This window comes from Pinus tabuliformis, chromosome 7 (genome assembly GCF_031772625.1).
Source record: "Pinus tabuliformis cultivar Carrire ecotype Pingquan chromosome 7, CPIR1, whole genome shotgun sequence".
Lineage (NCBI taxonomy): Eukaryota > Viridiplantae > Streptophyta > Pinopsida > Pinales > Pinaceae > Pinus > Pinus tabuliformis.
In genome coordinates, this window is record NC_142293.1 from 786,632,869 (window position 1) to 786,653,807 (window position 20,939).

The following is a 20,939-nucleotide window of genomic DNA, read 5'->3' on the forward strand; positions in this document are numbered from 1 at the left end:
TAGGTCCTTACATTCTTCACCCTCATCAACATGAGCTCAAAAACTCCTTTTATGAAAGTGGTGTTGGTGGTGACAAGGCACTTTCACAATTTCCACATTTGAAAGTGGCTCTAATACCATTTGTCATAGGGCTACACTTTTCATTCCACTTGAACATCCCATACGCTCAAGAATCCTAGTCATCCCATGACATCAGCATAACCTTGCTAGGTGAACATAACTATCAATATATTGTATCAACTGAATTATGCCTAATCAACATGTCCTAACAAAATTGAAGCTAGGAATCTTAACTATGTGAAATGTTGAAGTCTTCATTCACCATAGGTTATGTCAACCATAGATAATGTTGCACCAATGCCATCATTGAGCCAACAATCCTTTGAACAACCAACTTGACCAACATGAGATCAACTTTTGATTCATCTAAGCCAACACATGATATTCCATGATGATCATGTCCCTATTTCACTAGGTGTTCACACGCCTTTAATTCGTTTATCAACATTGTTGTCTTACCACATATAACACACACAATTCATCACATTGCTAAGCCATGCCATTCTCTATTGAATATTGTTGTGTAGTTGATCTATAAATTGTCGTGGATATTCCACTAGAAAAGTTTGTCACAACATATATTGTATTATGTTAAAATATTTTACTATGCAAGCTTATTTCCTTAGATCTCAAATTTATTATTGTTAGCTTATTGCTCAATTTATGAAAATAACTAAAATATGAAAATGATAGAACAAAAAATGAGCCCCAAGAGTTAGCTCAATCGGTCAAATCAAGTGCCTCGCCAATGGGAGGTCACAGGGTCGAACCCGAAAGCTCTTGGGGTTAGGTCAGTAAATAGGCCGAGGGGTGTTGATGCCTTCGGGTGCGTCCACTCAGTGTTGAACAACCCTGGATGTAGCGGCTACCCATTGACCCGGGTATCCGTGAACCAGAAGTGAAAGAAAAAAAAAGATAGAACAAAAAATGAGCATTGCATCCACACAATGAACACAACATGTATCTTGGGAAACTTGAAATGGGAGAAAACACATCTAGAAGGTGAGGCCTATGCTTTATTTTCTTTTCTTCAGTTATGAAATGCATGGGGGCTTCACTCAATGAACCTCTGACGTATCATGTGCGTTCATGGCATATTAAACAATACCCTTAATTTGACTACATATTGGAAAATACCTCTAATAATCACATTATTTAACCCCCTACTAATACAAACACAATACACCTTCCCAATTTAAATACCCCTACTTTCACTAGATATTGTAGGTATCCATTTTTTCATTAACATTTTTTATACCCCTTTATATTTTTTCATTAACTTTGGCCTCCATTTTTTATACCTACCAATATTAAAACCCTCTACCCCCTATATATCCCCCAATATATTATGTCATTTTTTCCTCAATAAATATCCCCCAATATGAACCCACGTGGTATGGTATTTCCCCCCTAGCGAAGCCACCATGATGAAATGTAAGTACAAAGAAATGGGGCACTCATGATGTAGTTGCATTTGAAGCTATTACCTAAATGGATGCTATAGAATATTCTCCCTTCTCTATTATGTTCTCAAACCCCACTCATAAATAATATGCTCAATCATGGAACAATTATAAAACTAAATAATAAAACCCCCTCTCCTCCTAGTAGCCTAGTATTTAACATAGCCTAATAGTTATCTAGGGCAAGGGTTTTTACATCCTCGATCCTTAATTACTAGTAAATATTTAAGCCTTATAGAATCTTATTGAAAATCCATGCATGACTAGCCCCACATATGTGAGTAATGGGTGTTGGCATGGCATCCACTTGATACCATGGTGATCAACAAGGTAGGTCAATTTGTGGGAGGTATAACTTCTACATACAAGCTTCAATTGAGGTGATGTTTGCATTGTTGGAAAGATATTGATGCATAAAATAGAGTAAAGGGGCTATATGCTAGGTTTGCAAAGTTTTGACCCCATAATGTTCCATTTGATACATCTAAATGGATGTAGAAGGTTCCATGCCCCAAATTTCCAAACTCGAAATTGCCACTAAAATAGACATTGTAAGGTAATTCCTCCAATTTTTCCATTGAAAAAGTACCAATATATATATAAAATTATACCATGACCCATTATGCATCAATAATGCATTGTTACTTGTTCAACCTTCTCAATAAGACATACTTAGTACTCCTAACCTACATGCTAGTACAACATCATTAATCACCTCATTATTGACACTTATGAGACAAACACCAAGGCTACCAACTGTATAGACTTGTTATGCACCTTTAGTCATGTTTTATTAACACATTACCCATCATGCGACCAATCCATTAATTACCTTCTTATCTATTACAACATAACATTATGTTAGAGCCTTAACAACAAAATATCTCTTGAAAAATGAAAATCGAGTAAAAAGAGATTTGCAATAAAATATGAAAAAAATAATGTAAACTTAAAAATAAAGTAGATATAGAAAAAATCAAAATAGAATTAAAGGAGATTTGTAACAAAGATGTGTGACAAAATATTAATATGAAGAGAGTTATTGAAATTCTTTTGGAGCAGAGTAATTTAGATATTTTATTTAAGGCAAAATAGTGTTTTGTTTATAGTAAGTATAAAGTATATAAAAAATTGTAATGGACATAATGCTTCATTTCATCATTCATATTGTATATTTTTTTAAAGGTGGAAACAAACATATGATTTAATTGTCAATTGATAGTGAAGAAAACCATCACTAGTTTCTATATGTAAAATTGAGCTAACTCGTCTCTATTATTCAAGGAAAACCATGCCACTTAAAATAACTCATTGGCGTTCTACAAAGGGGAAAAATTTCACTCTTTCCAAATGCCTCAAAATCTTGGGTCATTGACTTGTTTCCTTACATCCAAGGAAGATGAGCTCATAGATAATTAAAGGCACTTTTAGCTCTTACTCCAAGAACAAAAGGTGGTTTCAACTTAATAGCATTTGCAAGAAAGCTAGTATCTCACACTAACATCTCTAAGGCTACAACTATGGGGTCATATACTTTCAAGTAGCATCTAACCTTAGTCACATACATGAGAGTATATAATACCCCCAGTTATAGTTTAATTTCTCCCTTATATAATTTTTATACTTCCATTGATTATGTTAAAATATTTTTCAAATATCTTCATGAAATTTTATTAAGAATAAATCTAATAATATTAATCCTTCTTACCACTCTCCTCTAATATCTTGAATTTGGTATATAGTTATCGAGTCTTCCCTAAATACAATACTTATTGTTAAACCTATTTTTATAAAAACAATCTTGTTTTCAATACTTTTACATTAGACAATATTGTTTTACACCTCGAGAATCACTATATTACATACCCCATGATCTCTTGCCCAAGTCCATGAAACTCAATATTCCAACTCTTCCGCAATTCTCCTAAACACTTTTGAAGCTTAGGCATATCATCTTTGAAGTTGATAACAACATTTATAAGAATTCCATGTTCTTCAAGGAGACTTACATCACTTAACAACCACAAAGGGTTCCCTCTTCCTCTTATTTATTTATGCTTTCATAAGACCATTTTTTTTTTGGGAGAATTCTTAACTTTTGTCTCTCCCAAAATGAAACTTCTTGGGTTTCCTAGTTTCAAAATACATGGCAAGTTGATACCATGTTAAAATTGGAAATAGTGCAAAATAGATTTTCAATAAAATATAAACATATACGAAAAATACGAGAAAAAAACTCATTGAATCAAATATGAAACACACAATCATAAGTTACACAATGGAGAAGAGGAGTTTTTAAATTCATAAAAACTATTGAAACATGCCATGCACACAATATTTGATTGCTTGTTTTCTTATTTATTGTTCATTATCACTATCACACACATGCACCTAAAAAACATGCCTCTATTCAAGCCAAGCAAGCACACACATTCGTTTTGCAACTTTTAAAATAACATGTTAGTGGGGAGTCTCTACCTTTGTGCACAACCTAATATAGACATATGGGAAGAATAACCAATACATTTCACTATGAAAAATGTTGGACACCTAATCCTCAATGGGTTAGTGTGGAAGCCGAATAGACAAAGTAGTCCAAGAGACCTTGGGATGTGAAACCCAACAGTCAAACTATGTACTATAAATGTATATCATATGTTAATAAAAATTGTACTCGCATGTTTTATCTTTCATATTGTTCTTGCTGCCCATGTGTGTTTGACATGGTATCAGAGCAGGCATATTCCTGCCCTGCATAATTAAGTTGAGCCATTTGTTTTATGGCCTTTCTGTGCAGTTTATTTCTGCCATGAACTTCATGAATATTTTCTCATGAATATTTCTTCAGCTAAATTTTAGCTGCAACCTGTTAATACCTGCTGGTGTCTGGTGCCTGAAATCTGCTGTTGACTGACATCTCTGACCCCTGTCTGCCATATTCCTTTTATATAGACCTGCGCTCTGTCTGCCACATTCACTTGAACGATGAAACGCTCCTCTGCTCTGTACATGCGCTCTCTGTACTTGCGCACTCTGTCTGACATTCATCTGACATGGGACGTTTGTGCTGTCCTGACCTGGTTTGAAACATTTGCACTGGCATGCTGGTCATCCAGACCTGGTTTGAACGCTGGACGCTTCTTGTTTCAGTTTCATTTGTTTGAAAGCTGGATGCTCTGTTGCTTGATTTCTTGCTGGACGCTTTGTATGTAGCTGGGGCCAAGTCTGTTCTATCATTGCTCGACACACCATGATGGGCACCGTAAAGGGTTCAACCTTGAAATGCAGCTGCTCTTTCCAAGATTTCGTATGACTGACATGGTATGCATATGCGGTTTTATAAATTGATGGATTGTTTATACTCTAATTTAACTACAATTATGAACCTGCATTTGAATGTGGTGGCTGCAATGGTTGAGAACACCTGCAACTTGATTGCGATATAGTTTTTTACAACTGATAAACCAAAGTGGAGATGTGATGCTGATGCGTGAATATCTGAGACAGCTGATACGCGTGGTTATGTTATTGTCCTGATATGCGTGGTTTTGATACCTCTGCATGGAGATGTGCCGCTGATTAAAGTTCTTGTGGCGTTTCAAATGTATTTATTCTAACAGTTTTGCACAAGCAGTTTAGGCACGAGCAGTTCTTGTGGTTCAATTGTTTGCGTGATAGGCAAGCTGCATATCAAACAAATAGATATTTTATCCTTTCGGTATAATTCTTTAATCAAAGTTGGGCGCGAAAGGAATAAATTGGGTGCAACTATTCTCCTTAGTCGTGTACTCTACTGCTCTGAGATAAGATCTGGATAAAAATCCAATTGTATGTTGCAAGGGAATAGCTGCTCATGAGTTGATAACGCCATTGATCAAGAGATGAAAATAATAGAAAATGTAGCCTTCTGTATTACAAAGTACATGGCAACAAGAAATGAAAAGCTGAATTCTCAAGGCGCTGAGACGGTAGATTGATATCTGACAGATCTGTTTCTTGCATAGACTTTGAGATGTCATCCACAGAGAATAGTATACTCAAGTCGTCATCCAACAAGAACAAATTTCCATGAGCATCGTTTGAATCTTCTGCCATCAACATTTTCATGCTTGCAATAACATCTGGAGACACACTGTGTGTGCCATATTCATCGTCCCAGTACATGGTACTGATTCTATACAATTGTTGTATGCTTAAAACCGGACAGAGATCGTGGGCAATTTCATCCAAATATTTCTTTGGCTTTTGATGTATAACCAAAAATCCATTTGCTTGTCTAATATGCTTGAGTGCATCCCAGGCTGAGCCTGCATACTCTTCCTTTGCTTCACAGCACCAAAGTTCTAGTTCAGCCAACCCTGCTTTTACATATTCTCCATTGCTAAATAAGCAGCATTCACGCCGTAAAAGGAGGCTGTTGAAAAGCTATACATTGATGTATGCAAATGTTTGGGTAAATACCTTACAAACAAGAATAGGTGGGACATAATTTCTATGCATAGTTTGGAGAAGATTGGTTAGGCTCTTGATAATGCTTTGCCAATGATTGTTGGATGCTTGCTGTGTGTTTGCATTTTCTTGGGATCGAGATATCTTAACTGCGCTTGCTCTTGGTGTTCTTGGTACCTGGATACATAGGCCAAGCAACACAGATATTTCCTTCTTAAGATTGTCACGGATAATCCCATATATTTTTTCAACATAAGTTGTAAGTTGCTATTTGAATAACAAAGCTGGATACTTCGCTTCCACTTGGCGTACAGAATCCAACCCAGCAATCATCCCACCAGTTCCAAATGGAAGGCCGATGCCAAATTTATTAAGGAGTCAAATTGGAGGCTGAAATACTCATTATATCCATAGGTGATCTTGGTATCAATGTCTTTTTAATGATTTTTGGTGGCAGTTCTCATCGTATACTGAAGGCTACTCTTATGCGTGTTTAAATACCACTTCACTCTGCCTCCATGTCCCTCGCCACTGGCTTCTTCCGCTCCAGCGTTTGGCACCTCTTCTCCAGTGTTTGGCACCTCTTCGACACCAGCTTTTGGTGCAACTTCGACACCCGCATTTGGTTCTACGACGTCTACTCCATTTGGTTGAACATCTGCATTTGAACAAAAGCTTGCATTTGGAGGATTTGGATCACCAAGTCCTGCTCAATCAAGTCCTTTTGGAAGCACTTTTGGACAAACACAGCCAGCTTTTGGGAGTCAACCTTGTGGTGCAAGCAGTCAACCTGCTTTTGGTTCAACTTGCACACCTGCATTTGGATCTACTTCAACACCTATAGTTGGATCTACTTCAACGCGTACATTTGGGTCAACAACTACACCTGCCTTTGGGGCTTCCAGTACTCCAGTTTTTGGGGCTTCCACTACTCCTTCCTTTGGTTTTGGGAGCACTACAGCTTTTGGTCAATCGACTCCAGCACTTGGTGTTGCATCTACTTCAGCATTTGGGAGCAGCACAACATTTGGAAGCACTCCATCTCTTTTTGATCAAAGTTCGGCTTTTGGAGCTCAGTCAAAGGTATTACCTTTTCAATAACCATTTCCTTAGTCGAATCATTTTATGCTTATCGAATTTCCATGCGTCTCAAACAATTGGAGGGTTGAGTAACAAGAGTAATTGATAGCGATATTGTTTGGAGTCTTTATTGTCTTTATTGATATTGTTTTGAGATCCTCGCAGAGGAGAGCTAGAATTATTTTAAGGGTTTTGAAAGCTCTACAAGGAGCATATTTGGGCAAAGATATTTGTTGGACAAGAAAGTCATTTCGCAAAAGGAAGTAAAATTTTGCTGAAGAAAAATGGTTCCAATTGATGAAATATTAGAGTTACTGGAAAATCTAATACTCTCTACTATAGATAATACAATCAAAATCAGCAAGGATTTTCTCACCGATATTCATAGTTGTTTACAAGATGTACATGAAAAGATTGATTTTTTACAGCTTGAATCTCAATTCCAGCAAGAAGAATTACAGCAGTGGAGTCATCATTCTGAACCTGTTTCTGTTCAGAAAGTTGAAACAGACTCCCATAAACAACAAGACATTAATGTTGCAACTTCAGTGCCTAATACAATAACATATTTGCATGCAGATGCAGAAACTCAGCCTGCACCTCCCAAGCCCATCATCAGACCTTGGGAACAGCTTGTCCACAACAAGCATAGAACTGGTCTTGGATATGACAAGGACTTATCCTTTCATATTCCAGACGATGCCAAGCCCATTCAGTTTCAGAGTGCTGGATTCATTCATGACAGTTCAGCTGCTCCTCATGACAGTTCACCTCCAACTGTTCCAGATTCTGCCCCTCTTCCACAGCAACAACAACAACAACAGATTGTGAAATGGCAACACTGTGACCGAGTTGGCCATCTGAAAGATCACTGTTTTGATCTTCTTCCATGTAAGCACTGTCATAAAACCACCCATTCTTCACACAGAAGCTTCAACAACAAACACCCTGCAAGAACAAAGATTCATTTTGGATGGATCGCTTCTTGGCAATGGGCATCAACAGCCAAGAAGATATTCCAAACACATGTCAGAATTTCTTCTAGAGTATTGAACAGTCTTGCAGTTGAGTTTTCTCCATCATCTCACCTTGTATCTGACAGGGGGGGAAATGATGGTCATCTACAAGCTTCAAAGTCACATCAAGCGAGCCTGAGCCACAACCTGCCACACTAGTTTCAGAGTTGTAGCCAGAGACAAAGATGCCCTTGAGCATGCCTTCAGTTGGCAATCTGGGACACTTCCTCTAGCAGAAGACTTCAGCTTCTTGCCAGTTTTGGAAGAATTCCAGGAACAAAATTGAGAACAATTCCTCTAGCAGAAGACTCCAGCTTCTTGGCAGTTTTGGAAGAGTTCCAGGAATTGCATTAATCATTCCAGAGTTGTTGGTCATCCTTAAACCATCACAGGTTGAGACTTCCCTTTTCAGGTTGAAGTTCTCCCTTTTATGCAGGGTGAGACCTCCCTTTCATGGTTGAAGGTTTCCCTCTTCAAAACAATAGGAGCACTTCCTCTAGCAGAAAACTTCAGTTTCTTGCCAGTTTTGGAAGAGTTCCGGGAACTGCACTAAGCATTCCAGTGTTGGTGGTCATCCTTAAACCACCGCCCTTTATACCAACAGTTCGGAGAGCACATTCAGCCTAGTGATGTCATGCATTTTTGAACATTTTGTATTACAACTCTCTTCTTGGACTCATACATAACCCTTCAGATTAGGGGGGGAATGTTGGACACCTAATCCTCAATGGGTTAGTGTGGAAGCCGAATAGACAAAGTAGTCCAAGAGACCTTGGGATGTGAAACCCAACGGTCAAACTATGTACTATAAATGTATATCATATGTTAATAAAAATTGTACTCGTGTGTTTTATCTTTCATATTGTTCTTGCTACCCATGCGTGTTTGACAAAAAAAACAATTATATTAGAAACATGTGCAAAGAGTAAAACAATCCACAAAAGGCATCTTGTATCACTTAATGTCTTATCTAATGCAATGCAGTTACTTTTCCTTTATTGCATTGAGAGAAGTAAGGTGTTTTTTACAGCCCAATATGAGGGAGATATGTATTATTCACACCTAAGAATTGGGTGACACATGAAATAAGTAGATAAAATATAATCTTTTAAAAGAAAAATACATAATAGTAAGAGTGAAATGCATATTGTTCGCACTTATATTAGGGATACAAGGGTGGGGAGGATCCTTATTGATCCTTACATAAATAAAGTTGTAGAATTAGCTTGGAGACATAGAATCACCTCCAACAATGAAGTAGAGGCACTAGTTGCGTTCATATGAGTCATGCGAATTCACAAGGAAATTATCATAGGGACTTATTGATCATCATCATGTCCCTCTGGATTGGAAATATTTTAAAATATCAAAGATTGTTGGGTTGTGTTCTGGGTAGCCCCCCTTTACGGGGTTTAGGGCAGCGCCCCAGGAAAAAAAAAAAATTGGACCCTATATTAGGTGGGCAAACCTACCTATGGTTTTTTTCATGATTTCCGCACATGTTTTTGCGCACGATGGTTTTCGGTCCATGGTATTTTGTAGACCCGGTCAAGGGAACTATGGTTATGTTCTAATCTAGCGTTAATGGATTGGGGTTTATGGATGCTTCGGCATGTATATATATGTATTGTAACATTGAAAGGAACATAATGAAAAATCAATATGGTATTCCTGGTTTTCGGATCTAGGGGAAAATCTCTGTGTATATTTGTCGTATGTGTTATGCTCTCACATTTGTTTATTTTCTGTTTAGAATTCGTATGTAGGTAATTTCTGTACGGAGTTAAAACCTACATTTGGTATCAAAGCAATTTTGGCTTCAAGGGGACACCTTTGTTGGTGAGAGGTTTTGCTCGGGCCTGTGGTAGACCCTGTTCAATGGGAGATCTGTGGGATCGATTCTGTTGGTGAAAGAAGATGGCAAGTAGTGGAAAGATAGAGATCAAGAAATTTAATGGTCAAAGTTTTGAGTTGTGGAAACTCAAGATGAGGATCTGTTGGTGGATAAGGATCAGTGGATCGCAGTAGAACCATGTACTAAACCAACGGGAGTGTCCGATGAAGAATGGAAGAAGTTGGATTAGAAGGAAAAGAACACAATACGATTGTGTGTCTTAGATTCAGTATTGCTAAATGTATCAGGGGAAGTTACGACGAAGGCTTTGTGGGACAAGTTAGGGACTTTCTACCAATCTAATTCTCTAGTGAATAAGCTATTCCTACGAAAAAAGATATATAACCTGAGGATGAGAGATGGAGACTTTGTGATAGAGCATCTTAACACCTTTAATACTGTGGTAAGCCAGTTATTATCTATTGATAATAAAATTTCCAATGAAGATAAGTGCATTAGTTTGTTGTGTTCTCTATCAGATTCGTGGGATAGTCTGGTTATTGCAATAGGTAACAATGCAACTGCTTTGCTATTTGATGAAATAGTCTCATCCTTGCTGACAGAGGAAATAAGATGGAAAAATATGGAGAGCTAGAATGGTGATTCCTTGTCTATACGAGGACGGTCCCAGAACAGAAACAAAAATAATTCCTTGAGTGGGAGATCTAAATCTAGAGGGAGATCTAAATCTCCAGGAAAATTTGTAAAGGTGTGCTGGAAATGCGGAAAGGAAGGGCACTATAAAAGGGGCTGGAAATCTAAAGCTCTTGAGAAAGGAAAGGGATCTGATGATGCTCCTTCTGCAGAGGCGAAAACCACCTCAGATGAAGGTGGGGATGTGTACTTGGCTTCTTCTTCAAGTACACATGTAGATCATGAGGCATGGGTGATTGAATCAGGTGCATCCTTTCACTTTACTCCCCATAGAGAGTGGTTTTGCCAATATGAGAGATATGATGGTGGTTATGTCTTCTTAGGGGATGACAGGAAAGCTAGAATCGTTGGTCACAGAAAAGTAAAGTTGAAGTTGCAAGGTGGAAGGTGGAAGGATTAGAACACTTCCAGGTGTTGTACATATTCTTGCATTGGCCAGAAATATGATTTATGTAAGCAAGCTGGATGATGCAAGTGTAAAAATAGTGTTCGAGAAAGATACCTGCAAGATGGTTCAGGGAGCACTGGTATTGGTGCGGGGAGTTCGGATTGGAACTTTGTACAAGTTGCAAGGTAGCACTGTTATTAATGGGTGCAATAGTTCTGTGGTTCCTGAAAGTGGAGCAGAAAATCTAGTGGTCTTTGGAGAAAAGACCGGCATGCTATGGCATCAAAGGCTTGGACATATTGGAGAGAAGGGAATTTGAATACTTCATGGTAAAGGTATGGTAGAAGGTATGAATAACAGCTCTCTAGATTTTGATTTATGTGAAAATTGTGTGTATGGGAAGCAGAATCGGGTGAGTTTCCACTCTGGTGGTAAGAGGGCGAAACAAATATTAGAGCTTGTGCATAGTGATGTGTTTGGACTTGTGAAGGTTCCATCACTGGGTAAGTTTGTTTACTATGTATCATTTATAGATTACTTCTATTGGACACCTAATCCTCTAAGGGTTGGTGTGGAGGCTGAATAGACTAAGGAAGTCCAAGAGACCTTGGAATATGAAACCAAAGGTCATATGAATGTACTATAAATGTATATCATTTGTTAATAATAGATGCACTCTCCTGTTTATCTTTAATATTATGTTGCTGCCATGTGTGTGTTTAACATGGTATCAGAGCGGGCGAATTCTGGCCCTGCTCATATTTGAGTCACTGTTTTCTTGTGGCCTTTTGTTGTGTTTCTTTTTCCAGACCTATGTGTTGACCATTAATGTTATGTGGGTCATGAACTCTGGGTGCAATGATATTGCTGGTTGATTGATTCATGCATTGGCGTTGAGCTTGAAGTCTGAGCGAAGCTCACCGGAATACAAAACGTTTGAAGGCATATATATCCACGTGTTGGAATGGAAAATCGATTTTCCTTGCGTTGTGTCTCTGTACACAGGTTGAAGGAATTCTAAACGTTTTGAACATCCTTGTGCGTGGTGATCTCCATGTGTAATTCCTGATATGAGCGATTGTTTTCTGTGGCCAGTTCTACTGTTAGTCATGTAAAAAAAGTAAAAATAAAAAAAACATAGTCGGTTGTTGCAATTGTATTCTGCGTTGAAGAATGAAACTGGGAGATTGAAGACTATATTCATTAAGTGCAGTTATAACGCTCCCTGTACACTTGAGCTCCAATTTTAGCCATTATCCTTCCAACCCTGACACATTTATGTGTGACAATTCCTCTACCTTAGTCTAAATGACTATGTTCCTGACCTCTGAAATCTACAGGTCTCTATTTTTGGCTATCGTTTCTATATCCTTTGAAATCCACAGGTCACCATTTTTGGTCTCTGATTTGCTATCCATATGTTGAACTGCCATACCAGAGTCCATTGGTTGCTCTGCGTTAACCATACAAATGATGGCCCATACAAATACTGTTTAGGCTCTGCGTTAACCATCTTTGCTCCAATAAATACGCTCTACGTTAATTCCATATACACTGCTCCTGCTCCTGATATGCATACATTGCTCCTTTGTGCCCATGTATAACGTTGTCTTTGGCTACATTGGTAAGGTTGGTATGAGTCATTTCCACAAGCTGAGGAACCATTATCACTGTCCTATCGTTAATATTGACAAGTTGTGGTCTCTGGTATAGGAGGATCGTCATTCATCCAAAATGGTCACGCTGCTCCTGGTTATGTCTATTGCAATCGAGTGAGGTATTCTTCCACGACATGGTATCCTATGCAGACTGACATATCTCTCACTATTATTCTGTTGATTCTGGCTAGCCTAGCAGCTCTGACATTGACGCTTCCACTGGTCTGACAGTTTCATCAACAGAACCATACCTCCCATCTGAGAATACACAGTCGTACTATAATGCTTCTTGTGTTGCGATATTGTGGCAGTATCATATATAACATTTGTTTTCATATAATGATGTTTGGTAATCTCATGGCCTCCATTGTTGTGTTCTTGGCCTACATGTTCTTCTGAGAGCCATATTTTCATATAATATACCTGGAGATGTATTCTGATGGTGTTTTGTAGGCTCCACGGTATTGCTACTTCCATATGTGGTATCACTGCTCCCCACCATATATCGCTCTAAGGTTTAAGAGCTGAATTTTGAAGCACTGGTTACATATTTGAAGTGTGATCCCCAAGATCGAAAGCATCATCATCAAAAGAAGTTTCAATTTGCAAAGAAAAAAATATTCAGAGGTTGAGCACCTATTTCTTTGCCCAAGAAGGAGCACAATTGTAAGGCCGAGAACCTCTTCTTCTATGCCGAAATTATTGAGACAAATTGAGGTTGTGTTTTCTCCAACAAAACCAAGGGTCTGAGTCAAGCTCAAAGATACAAGGGAAGGCCGAATTTGATTCCAGTTGTGGCAAAAAATTGTTCTACACCAGAAATCAAGTTTCTGTCACCAAGGGCATGCCATTTAATTATGGGAGCAAACCATTCTGATGTATTTCAATTGAGTATTGATAGTGGAATATGAAGCAAAAATTCTTGTTCCTTGACTGTGATTTAAAGGGCCGAGTCATTCTAGATCTAAGGGTTTCAAGAGTTGAGTTATAATAGGGAGAGAGCTGCATTATTCTAGATGCATCAACGATAGTCTCAAGAGCTTAAGTGGATCAAATCATCCACCATCACTCTATGCCTGTTGAAAGGAGACAATTCATCTAGCCATTGGAGAAGCCATGTTGCAATATTAGGATCAAAGGAATCGAATTGCAACCACTAATGTTATGTTTTAGATCTGATTTCTACATGCCTGTAGCAGTGAGTTTATGAGAGGCTGAGTTCGTGTACATGTTCCAGATTTCATGTGCATGTAGTAGCTTGTAATGTGCATGTAGCAGTCTATCAATATCATTATGATTTATTTGCTTCATAAAGGAAGGGAAGATCTAGAGAAAGAGAGCACTTTACTAGGTTCACCAGAGAATTTCGCTGAAGGTTATTTGAGCTGAAAAATGGTTGTCGTTCATGGAAATATCCATGTTATTACCTCCAAGCAAGAGTGGGATGCGAAAATCTTTGAAGCAACTTGGCTGTCCATACCCTCATCCACATAATATTCTGACAGATTCTCCAATTATGACTATGTTCTACATGGACTGACTTGAGACGGGATTTCAACATCTTCCAAGACCCTGATCCGAACTCTGTATGGATCAAAGCCGATCTTGAGAGGATAATGACATTACAGTTTTGAAGCAAAGAGGTATTGACTTGTTGATTCCAGAGTTGTTGATTCCTTGTTATATTCACTACTGCATAAGTATGTATGGTTCATGAAAGTAGTGTTCTTTTAGCATCATAGTGATTGTTGCCGATTGATTGGAACATTGATTGTTAAAATGACTCTAATTTATGATGTATTAGATTTATTAAATACTTTGATACAGTCCAATGACGATGGGATGGTAAACATCAACAAGGAAAATCTTTCCGATATCATAAACTGTCTACAGAATGCACAGGAAAAGATTGATTTTCTGCAACTAGAATCTCAGTTCCAGCGAGATGAGCTTCAACAAAAGCGTAGTAATTCTGAACCTATTCAGAATATTGAGATAGACTCCCATCAACATCAACAATATAAAGTTGAGGTTGAATCACATCCAGTGCCCTGTTCAAAAGCAAATTTGCATGCAGAAGTAGAAATTCACTTTGCACTTCCCAAGCCCATCATCAGACCTTGGGAAGAGCTTGTCCACAACAAGCACAAAACAGGTCTTGGATATGATAAGGAGGTTTCCTTTTCACATTCTAGATTACTCAAAGCCCATTCAATTTCAGAGTGTTGGATTCCTTCATGACAGTTCACCTTCAACTTTTCCAGAATCTACTCTTCTTCCACAGCAACAATAGATTGTGAAATGCCAACACTGTGACCCAGTTGGCCATATGAAAGATCTTTGTTTTGATCTTCATCCATGTAAGCACTGTCATAAAACCAGTCATTCTTCAAACAGATGCTTTAGAAAAAAACCTCCTGCAAGAACAAAGATTCATCTTGGATGGATCGCTTCTTGGCAATGGGCATCAACAGCCAAGAAGATATTCCAGTCACATGTGAGAACTTGTTCTAGAGTATTGAAAAGTCTTGCAGTTGAGTTTTCTCCATCATCTCACCTTGTATCTGACAGGGGGGAAATGATGGTCATCTACAAGCTTCAAAGTCACATCAAGCGAGCCTGAGCCACAACCTCCCATACCATATTCAGAGTTGTAGCCAGAGACAAAGATGCCCCTGAGCATGCCTTTAGTTAGTGATACCTCTTCAAAGAATTGGGGACACTTCCTCTAGCAGAAGACTTCAGCTTCTTGCCAGTTTTGAAAGAGTTCTAGGAATTGCATTAAGCATTCCAGAGTTGTTGGTCATCCTTAAACCATCATAGGTTGAGACCCCCCTTTCCAGGTTGAGGTTCTCCCTTTTATGCAGGGTGAGACCTCCCTTTCATGGTTGAAGGTTTCCCTCTTTAAAACATCAGGAGAACTTCCTCTAGCAGAAGAATTGAACTTCATGCCAGACTTGGAAGCGTTTCAGGAACTGCACTAAGCATTCCAGTGTTGGTGGTCATCCTTAAACCACCTCGCTTTATACCACTACATTCAGAGAGCACATTCAACCTAGTGTTGCCATGCATTTTTGCACGTTTTGTATTACAACTCTCTTCTTGGACTCATACATAACCCTTTGGATTAGGGGGGGAATGTTGGACACCTAATCCTCTAAGGGTTGGTGTGGAAGTCGAATAGAATAAGGAAGTCCAAGAGACCTTGGAATACGAAACCAAAGGTCATATGAATTTACTATAAATGTATATCATTTGTTAATAATAGATGCACTCTCCTATTTATCTTTAATATTTTGCTGCTGCCATGTGTGTGTTTAACAACTTCTCAAGGAATACATGGATATATTTCTACAAGAAGAAATATGAAGTCTTTGACAGGTTTAAAGAATTTAAGGATTTGGTGGAAAACTAGACAGAGAAGAAGATAAAGGTGTTGACAATAGATAATGGTGGAGAGTTTTGTAAGAAGGAATTTGAATATTTCTGTAAGAAGTGTGGTATAGCACGACAAAAGACTACTCCATACACACCTTAGCAAAATGGAGTTGTAGAAAGAATAAACAAGACGTTGATGGAAAGGGTAAGAAGCATGCTCAGTGGTGTCGAGTTAGGACAGGAATTTTGGGCAGAGGCGGTGGAGACTGCGTGTTACCTGGTCAACAATCACCTTCATCAGCATTGGAGGATAAGAACCCACAAGAGGTATGGACTGGTAAGAAACCTTATCTTTCACATATGAGGGTATTTGGATGTGATGCATATGTACATGTTCCAAAGGAGAAAAGAACAAAGTTGGATGGTAAATCTGAAAAGTGCATCTTTATTGGGTATAAGGATGGTTTAAAGGGTTATAAGCTTTGGAACCTAGTAACAAGGAAGGTTGTGTACAACTGGGATGTGGTGTTCAGAGAGGTGAAAGATGTTATTAAACATGAAGTCCAACCAAAGGAACCTGAGAAAATAGAGTTTGAGTTTAAGGAGGAAGAATAAGACTCTACAGCAGAAGAGGAATCAAAATATGAAGAGCCATAAACTCAGGTTGTGAGAAGATTAGTTCGAGAAAGAAGGCAACCAGAAAGGTCTAGTCCATTTGATTTCTGTTCAAATTTGTCTTTATCTAGTATTGATGATGATCCCAGAACTATGAAGGAAGCAGTAGATTCAGAGGATGGAAAACTCTGGAAAGAGGCCATGGTTGATGAAATGACATCTTTTCACAAAAATGAGGCTTGGGATCTGGTGGAGTTTTTGGTTGGAAGGAAACCCATTGGAAGCAAATGGGTGTTCAAGAACAAGATGATTGCAGAAGGAAAGGTGGAGAAATACAAAGCTCGGTTGGTAGAAAAAGGTTATTCCCAGGTGTCGGGAATTGATTTTGGTGATATTTTTTCTCCTATTGCTAAGGTAGCTTCTATTAGATTACTTTTATCTGTTGTTGCTGCTTTTGATTTCTAGGTAGAACAGATGGATGTGAAGACAACATTTCTTCACGGAGATCTAAAAGAAGAGATATAAATGAAGCAACCTGAAGGCTTTGCAGATAAGGGTAAGAAAGAACTGGTATGTAAGTTGAAAAATTCTTTGTATGGGTTAAGACAGTCACCAAGGATGTGGTGTCATAAATTTGATACATTTATATGGGACTTGGCTTCACCAGAAGTAAAGAAGATCACTATGTGTATTTTAAATTAATTGGTGACCGTGTTATTTATCTGGTCTTGTATGTGGATGATATGTTGCTGGTTGGAAATGACAAAGAAATTATCCAAGATTTGAAGACCCAATTGTCCTCCAAATTTTACATGAAGGATCTCGGTGCTGCAAACTATATTTTGGGCATGGAAATTAAGAGAGATCGGGCAAAGAGGAAGCTCTGGTTAAACCAGAGGAAGTATGTCGAGACAATACTACAGAGGTTTAATATGCAGGATAGTAAGCCAGTGAAGGTTCCTATTCCTGTAGGTGTAAAGTTATCTGCTGAACAGTGTCGCAAGACACAAGAAGAGGAACATGACATGTCTCGTGTTCCATATGCAAGTGCAGTCGGTAGCCTGATGTATGTGATGGTGTGTACTAGACCAGACGTTGCACATGCAATGGGAGTATTGAGCAGGTTTATCTCAAAACCAGGGAAGGAGCATTGGATAGCAGTGAAGCAGGATTTCAAGTATTTGCATGGCACTAGTGATTATGGTTTGTGCTACCAAGGAAGACCATGATTGGACAGAGTTTTTGATATTTGTGGCTTTGTTGATGCAGACTAGGCTAGAGATTTGGATCAAAGAAGATCTACAAGTGGGTATGTGTTTGACCTATTTGAAGGTGCAGTCAGTTGGATGAGTAAGAAACAATCTGTAGTGGCACCATCAACTACAGAGGAAGAATACATGGCAGCCACTCATGCAAGCAAGGAAGCAGTTTGGTTGCAGAGATTGTGTTCAAGTATGTGGTTAGTACAGGGAGCTATAACGATATACTATGAGAACCAAAGTGAAATTTTCTTGGAAAATAACCCTACTTACCATTCAAAGACAAAGCACATTGATGTTCAGTATCACTTTGTGAGGGATATGATAGAAGACAAAAGGGTGTTGCTGGTAAAGGTGGACACTTTGAAGAATGTTGCAGATGCATTGAAAAAATTTGTGAGCTCTGAGAAGTTCTCTTGGTGTAGAGAAACAATGGGAATTGCAGGGCTGGATAAATAACTAAGCTCTCCTGTGGCCCCCTGTGGAAAGAAAACAACAAGTGGGAGAGTGACATCTAGTATAACCTTGTTCAAACATAAACCTATCAAATTTTAGATACCACTACCTTGGAGCCCGTTTTAAGCAATATAAGCTCTTCTTCAACCTGCACACTAGTTTCTCCTTCCCTTTGACCTCATATCCTTGTGGTTCCTGCATATAGATCTCTTCCTCCAAATCCCCATGGAGAAAGGTCGTATTTACATCTAACTACTCAAGATGCAAATCTTCTACTACTGCTAGAATTAAAATAGTTTTGATTGAAGTCATTTTAACAACAGGAGAAAATATTTCATTAAAGTCTATACCTTTCTTCTGTGAAAACTCCTTGACCAAAAGTCTAACTTTATACCTTTTTCTACCTCCATCTTCGTCCTTCAACCTGCAAACCCATTTATTCTGCAATGCTGTTTTACCTGCAGGAAACCTGACTAAGTCCCAAGTCTGGTTATGTACCAAGGAGTCCATCTCTTCTTTCATGAATAGATCCCACTTCTTCCTGGTTTCTACCTGTATTGCTTCTTCATAACATTTTGGTTCACCAGAATCAGTCAGCAATACATAATATAATGAAGGAGAGTATTGTTCAGGGGGTCTACTTATCCCAGTAGATCTTCTAACACCACTTTCAGGTGTTTGAGGTGCATGTTTCTGTTGTTGTTGTGGATATTGATTAGTATGATTTCCATGCTCCTTTACTTTTTTTGCGATCTCATCAAGCATTATGTATTATTTGTTTTCTTTTTCCTATTTCTTTTCCTCCATTTGATCCTTATACAAGACCTTTTCATTGAATATGACATCTCTACTACTAATGATTTTGTGATTTTCATAATCATAAAAGAGATAACCAAAATTATTAACTCCTTATCCAATAAAGGTACATTTCGTTGCTTTTTCCTCAAGTTTTGTTCTATTTTCTTTATTAATGTGGACAAGGGCTTCACAAACGAAAGCCTTTAAAAATGAGTAGTTTACCTTTTTACCTGTCCATGCCTCCTCTATAATACCACCATCCAAGGAACTTGAAGGCCCTCTGTTTATTAGATAAACAATAGTATCTATAGCATCTACCCAAAATTGTGAAGGAAATCCTGCATGCAATCTCATGCACCTTGCACACTCCATGATCATCCTATTCATCCTTTTTGATACACCATTTTCCTATGGTGTTCCTGAAACTATCTTCTCTCTGCGAATTCCATGCTCTGAACAATACTTATCAAATGCTTTCTGCAATAGTCACCACCATTTTCTGATTTGAGATACTTCAAAATTTTTCCTGTCTCATTTTCATCCAAAGCTTTCCATTTCTTGAAAGTATCAAATAAATTAAATTTATTTTGAATACAATAAATCCAAGTTTTCATGGTTGCATCATCAATAAAAGTAACATAATAGAGAGAGCCACTGAGAGATGATACCTGAGCTGTATGCAAAAGATTTATTTTTTCTCTCTTATTTTCTTTCCCAACTCTGATAATTTTGACTCTCTTCTATTTTTCATAAACACAATTCTCACAAAAATCCAAATCAACATGCTTCAAACCTGGAAAAAAATTCCGTGAGTGGAGAATATGCATCACCTTCTCACTCATGTTCTTGAGCCTATGATGTCACAATTAATAGAATTAGAAATACCATTGCATAAATACAATATACAAACCTTTTCTCCTTTTGCTATTACCATGGCTATTGGCTTATAGGGGCCTGACCCAGGTTTAGAGATGATTTAGCCAAACAAATCCCGGTACTACTCGCCCTTTCGGCAATAGCCCACGGAGCGTGGACTGAGGTCTCACCCGAAGTAGTATGGGAGGGTGCTAGAACCAGGTTTCCGCACCCTAGAGATGTTTGATGATTTTCAGTGGTTCGTAGATTTACCCTGTGCGCACGTTGCTACGCATATCTATCAGTACCTCACGGCCTGCGATGCTGCCTTCGCGCAGCCCTGCTCGAGGCACGATCCATGTTATTACCCAATTCCTTACTATTAATCGAATACTATTGATCCCTTAGCTTATCAATATGTGTCTAGTTATATTTAATAGTGTTCAGTATTCATATAAGTGCACGCAATAAAGAAAACAATATATTTAAACAGGAAGTAGCACCAGAATAGATACACAAGATTTGGAATCAAACCTCTCTTTATTATTCTTCTTCCTTGATTACAGACTCAGCTTCGCTCTACACACTCAGCTGCGGACTCTACTAGGCCTCTGTGCACTTAGCTGCAGAGCCTCTTCCTACTACTATGACCCAAGACACTTAGACCTCTTCTCTATGCTCGCTATCTTCTAGAATCCATTCATTTTTCATCTATCCCCTCTCTTTCTTACAACTTAGAGCCTTGCTCTATTTATACGATCCCATGGTCTACGGACCATGGGTAGGCTGGCATTACATTTCAAAACTTAGGGCGGACAACCCTATGAATCAACATACATTTCATGCTCCGCGCCCATAATTCACGTAGTCTTACAACATTATTTGACCAAAACTTGGGCTTTGAGCCCCAAAACAT

At 38.4% G+C, this 20,939-nt stretch overlaps 1 pseudogene; it reads right to left on the reverse strand.

The window, feature by feature from the left end:
- Positions 1-5,435: 5,435 nt before the first annotated feature.
- The window catches only part of LOC149249919 (myosin-11-like), a 28,381-nt pseudogene continuing 12,877 nt past the window's right edge, over positions 5,436-20,939 (reverse strand).